This window comes from Ursus arctos, unplaced genomic scaffold, assembly GCF_023065955.2.
Source record: "Ursus arctos isolate Adak ecotype North America unplaced genomic scaffold, UrsArc2.0 scaffold_9, whole genome shotgun sequence".
In the NCBI taxonomy this organism is placed as follows: Eukaryota; Metazoa; Chordata; class Mammalia; order Carnivora; family Ursidae; genus Ursus; species Ursus arctos.
The window spans coordinates 28,744,761-28,755,424 of NW_026623111.1; the positions used below are offsets into that span (position 1 = coordinate 28,744,761).

Below are 10,664 nucleotides of genomic sequence, written 5' to 3' on the forward strand. Positions count from 1 at the left end.
CTGGCTCAGTGGCTCTCCAAGATACTGGTCTGTGGATCTTCTGTACAGCAACAGCGGCTGATAACAGGCCCAGGAATTTGGACTTATAACACATCCCGAAGGTGACTGGGGATATGCAACAAAATTATACAGTTTTTAATTCCCCACATTCACCAAATACACTTTATACCATCCCACCTGAGCCTAAATCATCACTCTCCTCCCCTAGGATAGAACGCCCCTCCTACCCCACTGCCCATCAGTCTGGTGTCAGACTCAAACCCCACCTCCTCCACTTCCTAGCAGTGTAAACACAGGCATATGTCTGTGTGTCTGTTTCCTTACCCATAAAATGGAAACACTCAAAGGCACCACCCTACTGATGAAGATTAAGTGTTAAAACAGTGCTTAGTACATGTTAAGTGCTTAGTAGACATAGACTTCCATCATTATATTTATTTTTTTCCATCACTATCATCATTATTTCTCCACAGCTGAAATCTTTCCCATTCTTTGAGGTCTAACTCAAATACCACTTCCTTTACAAGGTCTCTACTGAACAAAAAACACTCTTCTCTATATTCCTACAGCCTTTACGTCTTAAGAGCATTTACTCATATTCCATTCATTCCATAGTAACCTACAGAAGTGGGATAGTGTAGGACAAAACCAAGATTTTGGAGCTGGACACCCTGCATCAAATCCCAGTTCCTCCACATTCTAGTTTTATGAGCCCGAACAAGTATTTAACCTTTCTGGGCCTTAGTTTCCCCACATCAGGAAAATAGGAGTAATAATAATACCTATTTCATATGGCTGTTGTGAAGCATTTAGAACACCAACTGCACACAAAAATGTTAAGTGTTTGCCATTATAATTGTTTTTTATTATCCCATAATAAACTAATATCTCTGCCAAGATGATGACTAGCCCATATAAGCTGCCCAATAAATGCCAAATTATTTGTTTATAAACAGTGCATGATGTATACGCAGTACATGTTAGAGAATGTACAAATAGTTGGCATTACAGATGTGGCTATACATTTGCTCATCCTATCCCGACCAATTTTCAAGAGGAAGTAAAAGGGAAGTAACATTTAGGATTCCTGCTTCATGTCTGGCTTGTATATCACTTAATAACCCATTATCTTATTGAGCTCAACCTTGAAACTCCATCCTGAACCAACTACTTCTCACCACTTCTGCTCGCAGCCTCGTCCAGGCCACCACCTTGCCCATCTCAGACCATTACAGTAGTTTCCTGACTCATATCCCTGATTCTGTCCTGCCCCCACCCCCCACATACACATAGTATAGTCTCACTAGAGCAGCCAGAAGGATTCATTTTATAACAAAAGCCACACCACGTCATGACTCCTTGAGGCTTTCCAACTTCATACTTCCTGGCTATCCACTCCACCACTCAATTGCCACCAAGTTGGCCTCAGTTTTATTCCCACCTCACGAGCTCACTTCTCACCCTTACCTCTCCTTCAAATCTGCTTTCCCAACATAATACCCATGGCTCACTCCATTACTTTAGCAGGTCTCAGCTCAAATGCGGCCACTTCGGAGAGGCCTTCCCTACTCCCCCCATGCATGTCAGCAGCCTCGTGCCTCACTACTCCTTATTCTTACTCTATCTTATGGCGTTGTTATGACCTAGTATCTGTGGACGTTCCAAGAGGGCAGAAATCTTGTGTACTCTTCACTGCTCTAGCCTTTATGTTTGAACACTGTCAGGTATACAGCAAGTACTCAGTAAACGTTTGCTGAATGACTTCTTCCCAGCTTTCAGATGATTTAAAACGGAAAGTGTAAAACACACACAGTGTTAAAGCTTCTTTGTCTGGGTCACCAAACTTACCAGGAGCAGAGAGAGGATTCACATACAGATTTCTCCAATCCATCTAATCACTAAAAAACATCTTCAAATTAGGAGTTAGGGGTCAACAGGAGATCAGCTGGAAGCACTGCAACCCACCTGGGGGGCTTTTAAAAACCTCATGGGTTGGGACAGCTCACCCTTTCCCAATGCCTCAAGTAAGGGAAACCACCACAGAGAACCACTCCCCACCACCTATCCCTCCACCCACTACCAGTGGATCTTGGTCACATCCCCCCTAGTTGAGCTAGGAAAGAAACAACTGAAAAGCATGAGTCACTTCTTGAAGCCATGAAGTCATTGACGTATTCAGTGCTGACAACTTCCGGAATCCCATTTGCCTAATGCTCCTATCTTATGGAAGGGAAAAAAGTAGCACTGTACAATTGAATTCAGTCATAACTTTAACCCATTTTTTAAAGCACACCTTTTTAAAATCTGAAACATAACCTTAGAATATTTAGAAACTCCAAATGTGTCAAAATAGGTTTAACTATCACAGGATCACAAAACCAAAAGGAACCTTACAAAATATGTACCAAATAAAAAAGAAATTTGGCTGCCACATGAATAATGAAACTTTCAAGGTTATCAATACAAGTCTTACTGATTTGAAGAACAATGAGAGTTTACTGTATTCCAGAACAGTGGTTCCCAATGGAGTGGAACTATCTCCCAGGGGGAAACCCAGAAATGTGTGGAAAAAAAAAAAAAAGCTTCCGCTGGTCATAATGATTGAATGGCACCAGTAGATAGGAAAACTGATTTATGACACCCTGCAATGATTCCCAAGGTAGAAATCTCACATACAAATTTTGTTCCTCTAAATCTCTACAATTAATGTTACCCCCAGAGGATGACTGGCACTATCCATAAGGGAAGTGTCCCTGACTTCAGGCTGAGAATCAACTTACTGTGGAGAAACAGCTAATCCCTTAAACCTGGAGGAGTTCCATATGGATAACATACTGAACTAGATAGTTCAGGCCACAGGTCTTCTCAGAATTTCACCTTTGCTTCAGTACACAATATATACAAGAAATACATATCATGGTATTTGCACATCAAGCAAACTCATGTTTAATACCAAGATGTTAACTTCAAGTACTCATAAAGATGATATTTGTTCCCCCCACAACCAGGTAAAAGAGGAAGTGGTTTAGAGAAAATATGCTTGTTGTCACATTACTCCATCCCATAGTATAGAATAGATTGCAAAGGGTCAAAAGTCAAAAATCCTAACTTAGTTTTCTAGCCTGAGTGCTTAACTGCCAAAAATACAATAAAAGCGGTCGTTTAGCACCCCTCTCTTCTACCACCCATTCACATACTTTGCTTGTGGCAACACTACCCCACTAAACCCTTTACAGGAAGTCCAGTTCCCCCAACCTGGCCATCTGTCTTAACTGTGGTCACCCACAGGCCCTGACCTTCACTGCCATGTTCTCTACCTTGACCACCACTCCTCCCCCACCCACGAAAACACCACCATCCTCTTTCATTCTCCCCCAGACTTATACACTACTAATAATAGCCAATATTTGCAGATGTTTGCAAACCATCTATGTAGGATCTCATTTAATCCTCAGAGCTGCCTTGGGAGGAAAGTTCCATGCCCAAAGCAGATAAACAGTGGATAGATTCCAGAATTCTAAGGGTCAGACTCCACCACCTATGCTGTGAACCATGATGCCCCCTAATAGTCACATAACTGATTTAACAACAGAGTAGTACCAAGCACTTCATGTTTTTCCTCTCCTTTGACTCTCTAGTCATGCATAAGCACTCACAGCCACTGGGGAAATCCTGTTTCAATATACCGTGTCTTGTAAGCTCAGGTTTTACATACTTTTTCAGTTTGTGGGTATATGTGTCCATGAAAGTGGTTACAAATGGAAGCCTACATTCATTTACCTGTACTTAGGGTGAGCTGTGAGACAAAATGACAAAAATTACGGGAAAATATCTTTGAAATTACTGTATAAAGCAATGGTAACTTAAAATTTAGCTGATTAAAACATATTTTGCATCTATCATTGCAGAAAGATAGCTACTGTGGCACTATACACTACCACACTATGAAGTCAAAATCGAATAATCAAATATAACCAAAGTAGTCACTGCCCACGAGAACAGTCAATAGTGACGGTAAAAACAAAAAGAAACGCAGCTTGACTAGACTAGAAAGTACCGAACTCTTGTTCCAGAAGGTACTAGACCAGGGTCTTAAAAGTTTAACTTTAAATGGGATGCAAAAGTGTAAGCAACCCCAATGTTCACTGACCGATAAGAAAGCAAGATGTGGTGTACACGGACAACTGAACACTGTGCGGCCTTAAAAAGGAAGTCCTGCAGTATTCTACCGCACGGACAACCCTTGGGGACATTACGCTAAGTGAAAGGAGACAGGACTCCACTTCTCTGAGGTATCTACAGAACAATTCATAGAAAGTAGAATGGGCTGGCAGAGGGAGGCAGTTGTTTCATGGGTGTGGAGTTTCAGTTCTACAAGACGAAAAAGTTCCAGAGATGTAGTTCACAACAATGTAAATTACTTACTACCCAACTAGACCCTCAGAAAGAGGGAAGATGGCAAATTTTAGGTCACGTGACGTGTTTTGTTTGTGTACCATAACAAGGAGCTAGGGAGATAGACTAGAAGGTTTGGGCCAGCTTATCAGCTTTTATTCAAACTGAACTTCCTGTCCATACTTAGGACTTTTTTCCTTTTCTTTAGAGGCCAATTCAAATCTGAGAACGAGGGACCCCCACATCCATGAGTTTTCCCTACCAATTCCATCCCAGCTTCCACCGAGGCAGGAGCACAGACTCCAGAGCGCTGTGCATTCCAAACCAGCCTTCCCCATTTGTTAACTGTGTATCTCACTAAGCTATTTAACTTCCCTGAAGCCCAGTTTCCTCATCTCCAAAATGAGGATAATATTCCTCAGACTGATAGGATTTGTTCGGGTACAACAAATAAAATATGTAAGGTATATGGAACAGTACCTGTCATAAACTGTAAGTGTATAATCAATGTTGGCTATTATTATTCACTCACTGTAACAATGTTGCACTTGGTCATATACTGTATTACTGCACTTGGTTTCACCGGTATTCTTCTGCCTGCCTAGTAAACTTACATGGCTTTAAATTGCACTGTAAATTATTCTTCTAATAAGCCTACAACGCACCTAACACAGCAGTAAACATAGTTTTATTAATTTAGTAATATATAGATGTGGTTAGATTAGTAAGAATGAAGACTTTCCCTGAAGACCAGACTTGGGACACAGAGCACAGGGATTATTACCAGTGATCCCAGCTCTGCCCTGTGCTAGCTGCATGACCTTGGAAAAATTCCTTTATTTTTCTGTGCCTCACCACTGTCATCTGTAAGCAGTAATGACAATAGTGCCTGTTTTGAGGATGAAATGAGTAAATATGCATAAAGATCTTATAACAGTCCCTGGCAAGCAATCAGCATTTAATTAGTGTCTGCTGGATAGAAAGGTTCGAGCTGAAAATAGCCAGAGCCTAGGCAAAAGCATTCTGCAGCTTCGATAAGGAGAAAGGACGGTTGCAAGTTATATTTTGATTATTTACTGTGCAATTTGAAAAATACAACTCTTTCAAAATCTAGAACTTAATATCCATTTCCACATCCAGTGAAGGCTAAGAGTGATAATTCACTGACTTATTACAAGAAGTTACTAGGTTAAGTAGTACCTGGGTTTAGGTGTTTTAGATAATAATCTCAATAGTTAAGTGCTTGATCATCTCCTTAGCTTCAGTAAATCTTTCTCTTTCAAGCCGTCCATCTAGACTTAAAATTAACTGGCTAATGTTTGAAACTTGGTTTCAGTTCTAATTCACAGATCTTTGAAGGAGAGCCATAATTCTTGAGCAACCAAAAAGGTTTCATCTTGCCAAGCTTCTACAAGAACAAAAGTGGAGACATTAAAAAGGAATTAAGCCAAAGCCTCCATCATTGTGGAGGACTCCCACCTGTGGGCCCCTCGGGGGCAGCTGCTTCTGCCCAGTGCCAGCTGAAAGAAGGAGAACTGGACCACTGAGATCTCTTGATAAGAACAGGAGCACACATTCTTCTGGATTCTGTTCCATTTCATGCTACACTGAACATAGCTTTAATTTACTCATGTCAAAACTAGCATGATATTGCAGTTCAACAGGAAGATTTTAAGATTTACACTTATGCTATGTGCACTTTATTATACATTATATTTTAATTATAAAATTTTAGTATAAATGTATACCCCACCATTTTTCTGAATTTGAGTCACATTTTTAGACTAACAACCAGATGTTTCAAAATAGCCTACTGTGAACGTTTCCTCTCTCTGCATTTATAAATAGCACCCTGACCTCTTTTCCAGCTGAATTTGGGAGCTTACTCCTATTGGTTCCATTATTGTCAAAGTCTCTTTTTCTTAAGAAAAGAGGGTATCTCAGCAAATGTTTCCCAACTTACTGACTCATTTACTTACATTTATTCATTCAATAAATATTTGAAGAACACTACTCTCTCCAAGAGTAATAATAGTGGGAAATATTTGCAGTTCAAGATTACAGCACCTATTACCTCATCTGAGAACCGTGTCAAGTGCCACAAAGAAAGTGAAGATGCAATGTCTTCTCTCAAAGAGTTGAAAAATCTGAAGGAAATTAGAAAGATCTATAAGCAAAGGAAAATAGCACACATGCAAACAATCATTTCTTTACCCCTCAGTTAAGTGCCAGTAAAGAAGGAACACCGAAACTGGAACACTCTGATATACCCCCAAAAAGTGCTTAAATAGTAAAAAAAATAAAATAAAAAAATAAATCTAATTTTGTAACTTTGACTTTCAAATGGTTTACATTTTAAATATTGCTTTATTGTTAATTACATAGAGAAGTAGAACCATCATCTTTCATGAGTGCCAGGGAACTCTAAAATTTCAAATTAATTCCATGAAGTTAAATGAAATATGCAGCCATTCAGAGCTTTGAGGATAGAGCGATCCATGAAGGAGCTAGGCAAGGGAATCTCGAGATGAGTAGGAAGAAACGTAGGTGCAGACAACACTATCTGACAAAGAAATGCCATAAAGGGGGCCCGAAGGGAGATGTCTTCCAGTAATAACAACAAGGAGATGAGAACAGCTGGAATAGACTGACGGTTCAAGAAGTAATGAAAGGTGAGGCCAGAAAAGGAAGGTGGAATTGACTTTGAAGAGCCTTGAATAGCAGACTGAAGATTGCACACTTCATCAAAATCCTGTGAAAGACACTGGGCAATGACTGTTACCATCACCACCTCCACAAGCCTAAGTCACCTGATAATCAGCATGCCCAGTACACTTCTGCTCTTTCCTGATCATCTCTCCAACTTCAAATTGATTAACCATTCTTTCCTTTTTCAAAGCTTCTGTAAGATAAACTGTAGAGAGTCCCTTTGTGCCTCCCATTTTTGTAAGAAACATGAGGGCATGTTCACCACCATATTAGTCCTTCCCTGGGTATATGCTCTTAGCCACCCATCTACCTTTGTACACATATGGTATAAGACAGGAAAATAATTCTTCCCAGCTCTTCACTAGTACTTTTTACCCTTGAAGCTGCTCATAATGACTACCCAACCCAGATCGGGATTCCTTTTTTTCCTCCATAGCATGGGTAAACAAATATGCTTACACTTATATTAGAAAAGATCTTATAAAGAATACCATTGACTATTACTTCAACTTAGGAAATAAGTGAGAAAAATGGTTTAACCATTATTATAGTTTAATCTGGCCAATACTGTTTAAAAAAAAAAAAAAAAAAAAAAAAAAAAAAACGACAAACTACCGGGGTCCTGGACTTCACAGTAAAGATTAAAAACACATCTCATAGCTTCTAATCTCTCATCAGTTCACATTTGGTCAAAGCTAAGAAATATTTCCAACATTAATAAAAAGTTCTCTACATAATTAATATTTTACAGAGAATTCCAAAAATCCCTCAATTTAGTAAGTGCCAAGATTGGATCCAATAAATGAGTCTATAAATAAATGAGAAAAAAAACAATTCTTGTTAAAAGAAGGCTATGAAAGCAAAGACCATAATACTTGGCAATTTCAGAACATCTTTCACCAAACTTTCTCAAAGTTGCAGAAAGGTGGGATAGAAATTAAAAACAAAACAAAACACTTCATGGATATCATGAAGTCTAGAACTCAGAATCCTGGGGTTTTTAAAACTTCACAGTTCCACAGTACTAATGAAAAAGTTTCCAAGAAAATTGCAATTCAAGGGCACCCGGGTGGCTCAGTCTGTGGAGTATCTGCCTTCTGCTCAGGCTGTGATCTCAGGCCTCTGGGATCCAGCCCCTTATCAGACTTTGTCTCCCTCTGCCCCTCCTCCCCCACCCCCACCCCACACTCATGGGTGCTCTCTCTCTCTCAAATAAATTTTAAAAATCTTTTTTAAAAAAATCGCAATTCACTGTAATCTGAGTCCCACACTTAACCACAGTAACTAAGAGCAGGTGAACTGAAAAGTATTAATTGATTATGTACGAATCTTTCACTGCTAGAAACTTGTAGTGATATTAGATGATTAAGAGTTTATCTTTAAATATACCATAAGCAAAAAAAAAAAAATATATATATATATATACACACACACACACACACACACGCACAATCAACTTTCCTTTCATGGACAACCCATATAAAATCTGACAGGTTTAGAGAGGATAGAAAAAATACAAACACACACCCACAAGTTTTAACACGTCAACTGACTTACCCACTAGACACATTTTAATTTAAATAAATCTGTGAGTACTAACAAACTAAATCTATATAAAACACTCTTGGGGTTAAGACCAACTTTAAATGTGTATCTGTTAAATATATGTTTAAAAAGGAACCAGGGAAACGTTTCCACTCCAGGCTCCAGCTTAGTTCCATGACCCATTTTACTCTTTTCTTTTTAAACACTGTTAAACAGTATCATGTCATGAGAATTTTCCCTCAATATTTCTCTTCTAAGTGCACGAAAGTCATAACTGAAAGTTTAGAGGGTTGTTTTTCCCCCTTAAAAAAGTTAGCTCCCTTTTTAAAACAGCCATAACTTCATCTTCCAATTACTTATGGGCAAAGTTCCATAAGCTCATGCGGGTGTAGAGTGCTTAAGTGCGGGGGAAATCAATACTGAGCCTGTAAGTACAATACTATTATTGGTAATCACAATGACATCCGATTAAATGTACTTTTAAAAATAATTTCTTTTTCAATATGGCTTTTTTTTTTTTTTTTTTTTTTTTTTTTGACCAGAAGGATATATTCCACCGAGCAGTTACGTCAAGGACAACCTTTCAAAGAAAAAAAAAAAAAATGTTCCTAACACTACACAAACTTGCAAAAGCCTAAAATGTCATGATTCTATTTTTTCCTCTAATTATCAAAGGATACAGTTCACAATATAACTTCACGAAGCCTCCCCACAAATCAAAATAACTCAGATCGCCGAAAGGAGGTGAGGAAAGTGTTTAAGAAAACAAGCCTGGGCGAACTTACTTCACTAAATGAGATGGACACCCATTCCCCCAAGAGACTTGTCTCCAAAACAAAATGAGAAAGATCTGGTAAACTCACTGCCGACAGGTCCCCGTGTACGGTGTTGGGTTCAGGCAGGTGGAGGCCAAATGACTGTGATTAAAGTTAATTAACAAGCCTGTCCTCTTAAAGTGTATAACAAGCAGGGTGCGGGGGAGCACAGAGATCCGAGCAAACTCATTATCTCTACTGAGTAAATAACGTGGTGCCTGAAACTCGCTAAAGGGCAGCTTCTTTTTATTTGGGGGTGCGGGGTGCTGGAGGAGGTGCCTAGTTGTCTGCACGGATTCTTACCCTCCCGGGTCAAATCACATTAGTAAGGAGTTTTTATATCACTTACCCGCTTCTGGTTTCCTTTTAGACGCCCACACGCGGGAGAGAAATCCAAGGGGCAGAAACCAGAGCCAAGCTCCTTGCGCTCTGGAAATTTACCCGGAAAGTGCCGAAAAGCCCCGGCCCAGCCTGAGATGGTCCCCCGCGCCCTGCCCCGCCCTCGCCGCCCAGCTCACCCGTGGCCCCCGGTACTCGCCTGGAGCGCCGACAGCCGAGCTGGGAAGGCGAGGCGGGCGGGGAGGCGCCGGCGTCTCTCCCTGCCCGGTTCCCTCGGTCCTCACCCGTCCGTCCCAGGCGCGGGGCCTCCTCCTCCCCGGTCCCCGCCGGCTGCCCGCACCGGGTCTGCTGCCGGGCGGCGGCCGCGCGGGCGGCGCTGTCACACGGGCTGGCGCGCCGCGGCCGCCGCACCTGGAGGCGGGGAGCGCGGGGAACGCGAGCCCGCGCGCAGCTCCGGAAGCGCCGCGCCCGCCGCCGGCGCCTGCCCAGGTGCTCTCGCGCCGCGCCTCGGCCGCTTCCTCTCCACCTGCGGGGGCGGGCAGCCGGCGCCCGGCGCGGGGGCAGCGCGGGCTCAGCGGCGGGGGCGGCAGAGCCGGCCGCCCTGGTTCCGCAGCATAGCTGGGCGGCTGACTCAGTCCGCCTCGACTTAGCCGCGCCTGGCACCCTCGCCACCTGGCGCACCTCGGCTCCGAGGCTCCCCGGCCGGCGGCGCTGGGATACCTGCGAGGGCGCTTCTGGGAGCGAAGATCTGCGAGGGCATTACCCTCCCAGGAGGGAGATGCGGGTGACCCTCCCCGGCCCCTGCCCTCCGGTCGGTTTCTCGTGCGCACTGATAGAGGGGTCGCTTGTCAAATGGGCGGA

General features: G+C 42.1%; 1 protein-coding gene across 2 annotated transcripts in view; it reads right to left on the reverse strand.

Moving 5' to 3' along the window:
* Window positions 1-9,901, reverse strand: part of ARAP2 (ArfGAP with RhoGAP domain, ankyrin repeat and PH domain 2) — a 179,286-nt gene extending 169,385 nt beyond the window's left edge. For both annotated transcript variants that reach the window (XM_057309690.1, XM_044387654.3), the window contains exon 1: window positions 9,814-9,901. The gene's annotated coding sequence lies outside the window, so the exon portion shown is untranslated. The remainder of the gene's footprint in view (window positions 1-9,813) is intronic.
* Between the last annotated feature and the right edge of the window lie 763 nt (window positions 9,902-10,664).